Genomic DNA, 13,730 nt, shown 5'->3' on the forward strand with positions numbered 1-13,730 from the left:
GAGCGTGTTTCTGCACACCTTGCCCTTAGTGGAGAATTAGGATTTTAAATATGTTCATTTTTCACATAGAGTAAAAGTTTGACTGAATGCTACTTCGGATAAGCCAAAATAGGTATATTCCTTCTTTTACAAGGAAAGAAGCAAGCCTAGGTTAATAACTAGTATTAGATAAAAGCAACAACAACAAAAAGATATACACACATTCTATTTAATAGAAGTTACTTTAAAGCAGCCTATAGCCAGCAGAAAACTGGTGCTGCTATTGAAAACGGGCAAGGTTGCTTTTGTCCTCTTCTATGTCTCCATGATCTCTACTGAGAAATATTTGCCCCGCAATTTGGACAGACTATTGCCACAGAATAAAACTGAATTTGAAAGTACCAGGACCACAGGAATTTGAGAGAAGTAAAAATCATATATAACTTCTGAGAATTTTAAAAATACTGTTAGAACTGGGAATCCAATGTCATATAGTTCACATAGCCTCTTAAACCTAAATTTGGACCTATTAAAATCTCGTACACGCATGCCTCTGAACTAAGTGTTTTGCCAATATTGACTAATAAAAGGAAGACACTTCCAGTTTGTGTGACGTTGGATTCTGACTACTGCTCTAATAGAGCTGCTCTATAGTTTAATCACTAGATTTTGAATTGTATGCAGCAGAGAAGATTGCATACAAATAGCCAGTTATTGGTGAAACTGGTTGGTGTATTTACCTACTCTGCATTGGGACTTACTAAAAATGTAATGCAGACTAAGTTTAAGAAAAGCCTAAGAAATTTCAGCCTGGTAATATCTCATAATTTTGTCACTGAATGGAGTTAATTAAATTAGTGCGCTATGTAATGCACTCTGCTCATTCTCTCTGGAGGCAGCATGTGTGCAAGAGTATAAATTAACTCCAGTGATGAAAGAGATATTACCAGGCTGAAAAATTGTTAGGTTGTCTTTAAACTTAATTAAAACAACTAATGGTTCTTGAAGAGCTAAATTGTTCTCTGTCAGACATGATCAGTCCCTATTCTCTAGACCTACCTTATGAAACTGAACATACACAAGTAGCCCCAAAGACTGCAGTATTTATACTAGTAAGTATTGGCAAATGTCTAAATATAAATTGAACAGCTAATGGTTCCTTGAAGTGATATTTTGAATGTGTAATTCTTGCTCATTAATGCCCCATAGACATACTCTTTGGGGATCAGGATGGGGAATAACTAGTTATACTAGTACTGCAACTGGTAATTCAAGATAAGATTAGAGAATAAATTATTCTGTCAGAGATGACCAATCCCTTGTGTAATTCAATGCACAAGCAGTCTAGGGAATTCATACCTGCACTAGTTAGCAGAATTGGAACCTCGCTCGTGGTTAAACAAAAATAGGGCTATTGAAGACCTCTTTTTGCTAATGCTTGCATCTGAGGGGTTTTTTTAATTTGGGGGGGGGGGAGGGGTTGGCCAATGAAGGGGGTTTTTTTTCCTGTTTTGGTAGATACTGATGACTAATAGCAAGTCCTTCCAAATGCATCCCATCCAGTGTACTTCCAGAAATAATCCCAAGGTACTCTTACCAAAAGTGGGTCTGTTTCTGAAATGGCCATATCCTTGAATAGAGCATTGCAAAAGGTTTGTGTAATTCCCAGCCATTTTGATAGCCTTTCAGATGGCTCTTACATCTTCATTTATGCCATAATTATTTTTTTTTAATTGAAGAGGTGCTGCACCTGGGGAGGAAGAACCAGCAGCATGCCTACAGGCTGGGGAACTCCCTTCTCATCAGTGCACAGGCAGAAAAGGATCTTGGAATAATTATTGATGACATAATGAACATAAGCTGACAGTGTGAGGCCGCGGTCAGGAAAGCCAACTGTACCTTGTCATGCATCCACAGATGCATCTCAAGTGGGTCCAGGGAGGTGATCCTCCCCCTCTATGCGGCACTGGTCAGGCCGCAGCTGGAGTACTGCATTCATTTCTGGGCACTGCACTTCAGGAGGGATGTGGACAACATGGAGAGGGTCCAGAGGAGGGCCACCTGCATGATCAGGGGGCAGCAGGGCCCTATGAGGAGAGGCTATGGGACCTGAACCTGTTCAGCCTTCACAAGAGAAGGCTGAGGGGGTATCTAGTGGCTTATTACAAACTAGTCAGAGGGGACCAGCAGGCTTTGGGGGAGTCCCTGTTCCCCCGAGCACTGCCAAGAGTGACCAGGAATAACGGTCACAAGCTGGCAGAGGGTAGATTCAGACTTGACATCAGGAGGCGCTACTTCACTGTCAGCGCGGCTAGGATCTGGACCAACGTCCAAGAGAAGTGGTGCTGGCTCCTACCCTGAGGGTTTTTAAGAGGAGGCTGGATGAACACCTTGCTGGGGTACTCTTTCCTGCCATGGCAAGGGGTCGGACTTGATGATCTGCTCAGGTCCCTCCCAACCCTGCCAACTATGAAAAAATAAGAAAATGGGAAACTTGTCACTAAGCAAGTGCTGAGAAGGGTGCACTGATGTAGTGGGAAATTCTTTCCACAGTGAAAACATGTCCTGGTGTCCATGGCTGTGTGGGAAACGTCTGTGTTGAAGGAAGACACCACCTCATGCAGTCTCCCCTGTAGGCCTCCATGGGAATCATTGAAACAAAAGCCCAGATAAAATCTGACTTTTCACCCTGATTCCTCATGCTGGTTGGCAGCAGGAGAATGGTGCAATCTTGGGACGCTGGTACTGATTAGATGAATTGCTAAAATCCAGGCAGCTTTTGCAACGGTAGAGATGACTAATTCAAGGAGGGAGAGCAATCATAATGGTTTGGATGCTTAATAATTAAGTATGTAAAAAGTCAGTGGTTAAATATGAATTGGTCCATTTGACAAACATCTCGTGTATAAGCATAAAGAGCTCTTGCTCCCCTCTCTGCTTGGTTACAGACATACATTCAGGTTGTTGCTAAGTAAAAGCAAATAGGTTGATTTTTTTAATGCTGGCTTGTATCCAGTAGTAGTCTTCTGGTTTTATATTTTTGTATTTGTAAAGACGTGTAGTAAAATATTACAACTAAACAATTGCTGCACAGGAGTAGGAAAACTTGGGTTGTATTCCTTGCACCACTGCTCATTTGCTATACTAGCTTAGATATGTTAATTTGTCCCTCCTTACTACTTGTATCCTTTCCTTTGTCTACTCATTTTTTAAGTGTTTTGCAGGAGCTGTCTTTTGCCAGGAATTTGTACAGTGCCCACCGTAGTTGGGGGGATGGGAAGTTCTTTTGTGGGTTACAGGACTGCAAGTTACATATTTAAAAAAAACAAAACACCACCAACAAAAAACTCTGGTTATCCCAACCATTCCAACCTTGTTTTTCCTTGTTTCCTCCTTTCCCTTCTATTCCTTATTTAAAAAAAAAAAAATCTATGCTAGGAGTACCCAACCTGAGGCACATGTGCCACAAGTGGCATAGGCAGAGTGTGTGTGTGTGTGTGGCATGTAGTACATGGGGGAGAGGGCCTGGAGCAGAAGCAGAGCAGCAGGTTGGACAGGGGAAGGGGATCTGAGTGGCAGTCATTTGCAATATGCCTGCCAAAAAATTTGGCCCACCGAGGGTACATTAATGTGCTTTTCCTAATAAATATTAAATTTAGTACCTCCAGGCCCCTATCCATGAGCACAGAATTCTAGCACATTGCAGCAGACTCAGTTACTTGAATCTGCTGGAGCATGGTAATGACTGCTCCAGCAGCCTCCTGCATCTCGTGCATCAGCATCTCCACGTGTAAAAATAGTGGTAGGGGGCACTTGAACTAGAGCCACTCTAATTAAAGCACTGCTTCCCGCCCCCCACCCCCACCTCCAGAGCATATGTAAAAGTGCCCAGCAATGTGAGGTACTAAATTAATGTGCATTAGACTTCCCTAATGTGCAGTAGCACAAATGCACTCTTTTTAGGTGATGCTTAATGTGCAGTAGCTTATTTTACTCTGCATTAGCATAATAGCATTTTTACATGCTGCTTTAATCCACAGTAAAATAGGCCCAATGTAGTGCAATCATTATTGCCATTATAGCTTGTTGTCTTGATCTCTGTCTTGGAGGAAGACAGGGAAGCAGGAAGGAGTCACCCCATAGTTCTGAACAAAAAAAGTAGGCGAGAGACTGTAAAGGAGGGCCCCTAAGAGTGAGAAATAAGCAGAATACAGTGAAATGAGGAGAAGGAATGATTTGAGTGGGACAAATAAAGACAAAACGGCACGGGTTCCAACCAGGGAAGTTGGAGGAGGAAAGGAGCAGAAGAAAGGCAGATGAACAAAAGGGGGAAGTGGAGAAAGGAGGACACTAATACAAATAAATGCACAAAACTTAGTGCCTCTTTCTCTGCAGCATTATTGCTGTATGTGGCAGTCAAGTTCTGCCACACCAGCAAATGAATGTGCCAGGTAGATTACTGTCTAAATGTTCAGAAGTGTTACAGGGACACAGTAGGACGAACCCATGGTGCCCTAGGAGCAGCAAAAGAACTGACTTCTATCGTCTTGTTTGTCACATTATCACGTCACAGATGACTGCAACTTCCCCATGGAGGAACAGACCCTCCAAAACACAAATACCTGCTGTTTCATTTCAGGTCTCCAAAAAAAGTTCTTTTAGATGCTACCTTTAAAGGTGTACAGTTGAGCAGTTTTGGTTCTACCCAGGAGCTTGTGGGCATTAGCCTCCTTCATAAACATACTAAAACAAACAAAAAGATGCAGACTAGAGCTGAAAAAAATTCAGAAGATTTTAATTTTCATGTGTTCATGCCCTGGCCTGTTGTATTTCTTTGGCAAAGAAGGGGAGCTGAAATAACGTTTACTTATGTTTTTAATTTACTTAAGTGTTCAAAGCACGTTGCTTTGAAAATTAAATTAAATGCAGCTTTTGATTTGTCTGCACTTCCCAGCTTCTGCCTTCTGGGTTGTAAAAGTTACAGATATCCCTATCTGTATCTCATACTTCTGTGGCAGAGATGAGGGGAAAGGTTTTTTGGAAGCTTGAGTGCAGTTGGAACGCCCTGGAAAATTATGTTGCGATTACAAGCCCTGCAAGGCTTTCTCAGCACGGCTCTATACTGTTCAGGTATAGAGACCATCTTATCTTTTTTGTAATTGATCTCTAAAATAGGGTTGAAACTCATAATAAACAGTGCCAGAATGAATGCCTTGGCTGTTCTATAGCTATCAGGGGACTAAATAGAGACTAGACTAAATTTTAGCTTTCAAACAGGTTTCACAAGCAGCAGCTGCATTTTCATTATAGATTGATACCAACTCTAAAATATGTTCAATTAAACAGTTTCAGACCAGCCTTTTCTGAAAGGCAATCATGTCTTAAGGTTTTTTGTATCTCAGCAAAGCCTTAGACATGTCTATACCATGACTCCTGCACTTCCCACATCTAACATTCAGCAAGAGTTATATAAGTTCTTAAATTTTACAGTGACTTATTTGACACGATCCTTTATTGTAAATACTAGATTGTTTCTTTAAGTTGGGATAACACAAGTGGAGGTATTGGAGCAGAAGGAAGACCCTACACTAGGGCAATAGCTAAAACAACTGTCCAACCGCAATACTTTTGGGGGCAAGTAGACTGTTTTGCTGTAGTATTGTAAACATCCACATTCGGGCCCTTTCTACAGTAATAACTTTCTCAACTCGGTTTGTAATCACTTATTTACACAATTGGCCCTAGGCATGGCTTTAATGAACATGTAACATTGCTAACTCTGACAGCCAATACTGAATCATCCCTGGCAAGCAGAGTAGGCTGCATCAAGTACCCAGCTCAGCACACTGGGTTGCATTTACAAGCCTCCTAACCTTGCCCCTGTAACTGGTTTGACTAGTTTTTCCTCCTCCCAGCTCCCTGTGCAACAGGAGTTCATTAAGGGCATCAACTCACTTTCTGCTCTATGTGCATGTTCTCTCTATTATAAGGCATTATGGGAAATCCTTGCAGCTGTTTTGTTTTTTTTTTTTCCCTCTTTTTGGAGTGGGAGGGAAGAGGGTTTTTCCTAAGACAGGTTTCTTTGTTGGAAAATACTAGTTCAGGGGGTCTTGAGCAGAATGTTTTCGACTTAATGTGTTTGAGTTTTCATTGAATTTGAAGCAGGGTTCTAGTGAGACTACAAAAACACAGGTTGGGCATCCTACTTTTTAGTCAGGTTTAGATACCGGATCTAGATAAGAAAATTAGAAACACTGTTTATTTGTGGAGACCAGCTGTCCATTCAGCCCAGTGTCTCGCACAGTGGCATAGAGTAGAGTCTGAGGAGGAGGCCGAACATGTCCAGAATCTTATACCCCTTCGTCTGCTCCCATAGCACGTTGTCTCAGGAGGTAGGGCTATAAATGCAGGCTGTATGAGGGGTCAGTACACAGATGCCCCTAATGTATGGGAGAATTGCACATGGGTATTTTCATCCTTTGTAGCAACAACAAAAGAGATGATAATACACTTGGATTTTTATAAGTGCTAAGGCCAGGAATCAAACTTGTTACATCTTGGCAAGCCAAAGGTGGAAGTTGTAAAACTTATCTAGGTGCAATAACTGCCAATTCCTGTCAGCTGAGTTGAAGAATGAGGCAATCAAGAACAGGTACTCTGAGAGGCTTAAAAGATTAAATATGTACCAGGGAGAAATTGGAATAACAAACGATACAGGTTTCCTTCACCTTCACTATACATGTGTTCCTGGTAAAGGGCGCATAACCCAAATTTACATAAAGGGGACCCACTGACTGGGCTTCCACCACACTCATCACATTAAGAGTGAATTTACCTCACATATAACAACATTTTGGTACAAAAAGGGTCAGCTCATGAATGTGAATTTGCACATACAGAACTCGCATAAAAGGAGGGAAACCTGTACCAGCAGCCATCAAAGCAGTACTACACAGACAAAAGAAAAAAGCCTTGGCTATCAGATGAGGCACTGGACCTCTTAAGGAAAAGGAAGAAATGGGTGGGGGTGGAATCTATGAACACGAACAAGAAGATAAAGAACATGAAGAAGAGATGAGAAAAGATATTTGGCTAGTATTTGTGATACTTCAGAGTCAGTGAGGTTTTTGCAACATCAAGAACACTAACAAAGAACTACTGGCAGGTGTCATCAAATCAGAATTGGGCAATCTGACTCTAATCAGATAACAGAAAGCTGGTGGAATTGCATCAAAACCACCACCACTTATGTCTAAAGTAGCCCTGGTAATAAAAAAACTGGACCCAGGAACCCTTCCTGACTTGTTTAAGAGATATTGGTGGGTTTTCCTGAGAATACGGGCACCCTGGTCATAGATGCCATGCATGGTATTTGCTACAAAGTATAGGCAACTGGAAAATGGCCAAGAATGAACTTAGTTTATATACCAATACAGGAAAACAGCAATCCAAAGAGATGCTCAAGCTACTGCATGATTTCACTGGTCTCTCACAAAGGCAAAATACTCTTAAAATAATTCAAGGGCAATTATTATAGAGTAAATTAGAAAGAAGGCACAAAGCAAGCAGGATTTTGGCAGGACAGAAGGATAAGAAATCAGGTGACTAATTTGCAAATCATGACAGAACACAGAGTTTGGACAAGTTTTGTAACCTCTGTTGTGTTCACTTCCCTAAAACTTGATTCAGTGGGACATGTGAAACTGCATGCTTGGCATGGGTTTCCCACCATGTTTGACTGACCTGCATAAACTCTACCAAAAAAGAAAGCCAGTTAAGGTTGCAGATTGGTTCCAGGTATGGAAAGGAGTTTGGCAAGGTTGCGTTTCTGTCTCATGCCTGAAACACTACCAGGATGCAAAGGGGATCTGAGGTATTGTTGTGGTTACCATTATTCTAGCAGACCTAGAAGTCTTAGTGCAACTATTAGTCATGACAGGAAAGACATATAGCATCATGATTAATTTTTCGAAGACCAAAGTGTTGACCACAGCTGGATTCAGAGTTGACCTGGATAATGAGCAGGGATCTGGATTTCCTGTTTCCCCTCAGAAAAATGAAAAAAGCCCATGGATTTCCCCTTTGACCTGAGAAAAACATGGATTTTTTTTTTCATTTTAACAGAGAAACGCATACATTTTTGCAGTGTTGCAAAGAGCTCTCTGCAGGTTGAGAGTTCCAGGTTGCAAGGGCCTTGCAGGGAAGCGGGGGAGGGACTGCCACATGAATGTACATGCATGCACGTGGCTGCCAGCAAGCCTGGAGAGCAGCTCTCACAGCTAAGTCTGGTGGGGGGAGGGGTGATTAAGGCCTCTATAGGGAGGGAGGGAGGCAGTTGGGTGGGGCTGGGGCTGTTGCACAGCTGGTGGGAGGTGCATGGGACTTGGGGCCTGGGGCTGGAATGCACAGCTGCAGGGCCGCAGCGGGGAGCAGGATGGGGCCATGGGCAGCTTCTGTGGGCAACAGGGTCCAAAAATGGTTTGTAAATGCAAACAAGTATCGAACCTTGCTACCCTAACCTCATCACCAGAAGCCAACTTCCTATAGCTCAAAACACAAAACCTGCCAATAATCTCCAGTACCCCCACAAACTGCACAACAGAATCTATCAAAGACAAGAATACCCAACTACCTGTGGGGGCACACTTCTCACAGAAAAACTACTCTGTCTCCAGTCTTTCAGACCTGATCCTGAAAGGGAATTTACAAACCATTTTTCACAGCCAGGCCTATGAACTTCACTTCATCAGCCTCGTAGGTACAGAAATTCATGACTTGATATAGACATTGCAATTCTGACACACTGCAACCTACCAGATATCTGACCCCCCCAGATACCTCTCCACTTTTACCTGCAGTGCTACATCTCCCACCCCAGCCTGTTCCCTCAACCCCCGATGCCTCCATTTCCACTTTCACTGACTGGCTTTCTTGCCTGCACTGCATGCCACCCTCTGGCTTCTTTAAATTTCCTTCCATCCAGGAACAGCACACAGAGACACCAACTGAAGGTGCTTCCTCAGCCTGACAAGGGGTTTTTCAACTCAAAAGCTGACATCCCGGGCAGCTAAGCTGGGCTCACCTAGAGACTCACAGCTCCACTGCAACCACCAAGCCTCAGGCCTGTCAAAGATGTGATGGGTCTGGACTTTCCCCAGCTAGTACTGTGTGCGTGAATGTGGTAGCTGGAGGTTATGGTGCCTCCTACCCACCTTTCACCAGGCAGATCCTCAGTCCTAGCATTTCCTGGGGCTATAGCACCACCAGCAGTCCCACCAGGCCTCCCCAACTCTGGCAGAGTGAAGTTTTAGTGGTCATAGCCAGGATCTGGGACTGCCTTCTTCCCCATAGCCCCAGCTCATACCTCCAGGTTCATCCTGTCATGGAAGCAAAGCAGAGACATGTTCTTCCGCTGCTGGCTGGTGATACAGTGAGTGTTCCCTCCAGCTGAGAGTGGGGCATTAACTGGTTTAAAAAAATAAAACATAAATAGGTGCAGACAGAGGGAGGAGAGTGGCACTCCCTCCGTCTGCACCTGGAGCCTGGGGAACCCCAGAAGTGGGAGGTTCACCTTCAGGAACACCAGCTGCTCCACCAAACCAGGATCCAAGCAGGTGCAGTGGGGTATCACTACATCCCCTGTAATGCTGAACACCCTCTCACTCAGAATACTGGTTGGTGGACAGGACAGGTGTTTGTGGGCAACCGTGGCAAGATCCATCTGGATCTGGCTGCGGCTTGCCCAGTAGGCCAAGGGGTCGCACAGCAGCATCTCCATGTCCTCAGCAAGGTAGGCAGCCACCAAGGCCTGGGTGCTACCTGCCTTATGGTGGGGTCTGGTGCCTCTGGATCCCACCATGGAAGTTATGCCCTTGACCCACGTTGTCAGTGCCTGTGGTGGAAGAGGAGACTGTCCCATGCTAGCACACCATTCACCAGCCAGTAGAAGACAACCAGGGTTAGGTGACCCCACTGAGGTGACTGTCTAGTCTCCTCTTGAAAATCTCCAGGGTAGGTGACTGTAGCACCTCTGGAGGGAGTTTATTCCAGTCTGGACATCCTGTCTGTGAAGAAGTTTTTCCTGGTATTAAGCCTGAAGCAGCCTTCCAGGAGTTTGTATCTATTGGTCCTGGTCTTCCCTGGAGGTGCCCTATTGAACAGTTGTTCAGCAAGCTCCTGATGCACTCCTCTGATATAGAGGTAAACTGCTATCAAGTCCCCTCTCAACTTTCTCTTCTTTAGGCTAAAGAGGCCCAGGTCCCTCAGCCTTTCCTCATATGGCTTGTCTTGCAAGTCCCTGATCATATGGGTGCCTCTTCTCTGGACTCTCAAGTTTTTCCATGTCCTTGTTGAAGCGCGGTGCCCAGAACTGGATGCAGTACTCCACCTGTGGTCTCACCAGTGCTGAGTACAGCAGGAGTATCACTTCCTTAGTTTTATATGAGATGCATCAGTTGATGCATGCGTGTTATTTGTCCTGCTGACCACCGCTTTGCACTGATGGCTCGTATTCATGTGATGGTCAATCATTACCCCTAGATCCCTTTTGGCCATGGTGCAAGTCAAGCTGTCATCACAGAGCCTGTGTGTGTGTTGAGGGTTGTTTGCCCCCAGATGGAGCACCTTACGCTTGGAAGTGTTAAACTTCATCTGGTTCTGGTCTATCCAACTCTGAAGCCTGTCCAGGTCCACCTGTATCTGCAACCTATCTTCTGAGGTGACCACACTGCCCATTAATTTGGTGTCAGCCACAAACTTGGCCAGTGAGCTTTTCACTCCTCCATCCAAATCATTGATAAAGATCTTGAAAATCACTGGTCCAAGCACAGACCCCTGAGGGACACCACTGGCTACTTTGCCCCAGGACGACACAGATCTGTTCATTACAACTCTCTGGGTCCCCTCCTGCAGCCAGTTTCCCACCCACTGAACCGTTGAGCAGCTGAGCCCACAATCTTCCAGTTTTCCCACAAGGATATTGTGGGATACTAGATCCAAAGCCTTTTGGAAGTCTAGGTATGTAACGTCTATCTCATCTCCCATATCCAGGTGGCAAGAGACCTGGCCATAGAAGGAGATGAGATTGGTAAGGCAAGACCTACCCGCAACAAGGCCATGCTGGCTGTCATTAGAATCTTATCTTCTGCGAGTGTATCGCACACAGATTCTTTAATGAACGTTTCCAGGATTTTCCCTGGGATAGAGGTTAGGCTGATTGGCCTATAGTTGCCCAAGTCCTCCCTCTTCCCCTTCTTGAAGATGGGCACAATGTCGGCCCTCTTCCAGTCCTCAGGGATTTCCCTCGTGTGCCATGAATTCTAATTCTGAAAGAGCTTTGCCAGGGGTTCTGCGATGACCTGAGCCAGCTCCTTCAGCACTCTCAGATGGAGTCCATCCAGTCCTGCTATAAATGTCTAGCTTTTCTAGTTGGTATTGCACCTGTTCAGCATCCACAGCGGGGAGGCTGTCATTCCCAGCATGCCCCCTATAAGCCTTATCTTGTCTTTGTTGCTGTGATACAAATGCATCTCCCTTCCTATATAAATTCAATTCTGTAGTATTATATCCAATATAATTATAAAATTGAGAAGAATAAATCAATGAATATAATAATAAAATGAAATGGTCTAGAAGAAAGAAAAGGGTATTCTGGAATGCCACTTGTTATGCTAGGCTAGCAAGTAGGAAATCATTCAAATCAATGGTAGTGTTAGCCTTTGTTGTCTAATGCTCCTGAGCTGCTGGAAGATAGCTCAGTAACTGTCAGACCTCAAGGCAGAAAGCAGGGCAATTCAAACAATGCTGCCTTTTATGCTGTTTTTCCATCCCTCCCCCGATCACTGGGATTGGAAGGAACCACAGGGAAGGATCACAGTCAATATGAAAGCAATTCTTCCCCCACTCTTCCCTTCCCTCTCCTTAATTTCTGTTTCCCTGCAGGCAAGTCCAGCTTGAGCTTTGAAACTCAAAATGTTTTGAAAGTTTTGAAACATTTCTACTGCCCTCATTTTGTTTCAAGGCTGTTTCGAAGCCCTTTGTTTCATTTCAATTTTGCTGTTTGGAGCTCAAAATGAGTAGAAGCAGTGTAAAAATGAAACACCTAGCGAAATTTCGCACTGCCCTATTAGTTAATATCCTCTGTCTGTGTTAGTTGGAAATGTATTAAGTAGATCAAGTGCTTTCAACCCATGGTTGAAAATCAGGTTTAGCTTCTATCCTTTTTTTTGCTGTCACCCAGCGCTTGCAGAGGTGGAATTAAACAGTATGATCTTCCAGTTACTTCCACAGTTCTAAAGATTGTTGGTATTGTTACAGTTTCTCTGCTCCATGCTTTCAGTTAGGATTTTTTTTTCTCTGTAATTACTCCTGGTACCAGATGCTGTTCAGAGTCACTCTAAAACCATTACAACTTTGTCTACATTAAATAAACACAAGGTTCTTACAAGTGGTGTTCCTCAAAATCTCTGTCTTGTCTGGGGTTAGCTGTAGCAAGCTGCTCTTCATCCAGGTGCTGTTAGGCACTGGGAGAAGTGGGAGATTGGGGGTGCGGGTTACACAAGTTGTTCCAGATGATATGTAGCCATGCATCTTTGTGTTGCTGATCTTTTGGCTTCTGTTACCTTAGCCTCCTGACTGGCTTCACATACTTCAATCAAACAGAAATCTTGAAGAGCAAAATGGGTAGACTGGAAGAATATTAGTCCAATGTGACCCTCTGGGTTTTGAATGAGAGGCAAAGTATTCACCTCTGTAAATTGTTGGAGGGGGATTAGACAATTACAGGTGCCATAAGGCTATTGCAAAGCACATCACCAAGGGCTGAGGCCAAGGCATGTGGCTGCTTTCGCAGAAAGGGTGAAGGTGTTTAGTGGGAAATTTAGTGGCTTTTGATATGCAGTTGAGTGGAACAGAGATTTAGGATTTCCATTTCCCCTTTTGAATGCGCAGAAGTGTAATGCCGCAGTCAACTTTTCTAAATCAAATGTTGACCCAAAAACTGTTATTAGTATAGCTTAGGGGAAGCAAGTAGGCCGGAGAAAGAACAGATCTCCTGGGTAGGAAAGGAAAAGGACCATGGCTGGGAACTGGATGAAAGTGGTTTTCAACTTATTTCTAAATTTGTCTCTCTCACTTCCAGTTTTCACTTTGTACCTGACTTCCATTTTGTGTTATTTACTGCTCTGGCACTAAAGAGTGTCTCAAGGTGGATGTACATTACATTTACAATCTCAGCTTGAAATTAAAGAGCACACAAGATAATGGTGGAGTTTCTCTTTTATAAACACTTGGGGGCAGCCTCATACTGTTTACAATGTAATTTTCCATTTTTTCCTTGAAACTTAAAGCCCTGTTCCTAAGCCACTTCATCCTCTTCCCAGTTTTCAGTGACTTGTCTCAAAAATACAAGACTATAGACTGAGATACATTTTCAGTCCTATACAAGCTGCTGCTGTAACTCCTGCTAGTGATTCAGGGTGCTATGTGTGAGTAGGTGGAAACTGAGAGATGGGCTATAGGATTTTTTGATGTCTGAGACGGACATCCTTGCACGTCAAGAAACAGTGTGCTAAGCACAAAAGATCACAGATTGGAATCACTTCAGGAGTGGAAAAGTTGCAGGCCTTTCAGACTGAAAGCTAAGGAGGCTGCTAAGTAGATGTGGGACTACTGGCTATCTTGTACAAAAGGCTGGGCCTTTTCCACTGATACACCATAAACTGTAATATTTAACTCTTGCACTCATTCATTTG

Source organism: Crocodylus siamensis, chromosome 1, assembly GCF_052110815.1.
Source record: "Crocodylus siamensis isolate JL-2025a chromosome 1, ASM5211081v1, whole genome shotgun sequence".
In the NCBI taxonomy this organism is placed as follows: Eukaryota; Metazoa; Chordata; order Crocodylia; family Crocodylidae; genus Crocodylus; species Crocodylus siamensis.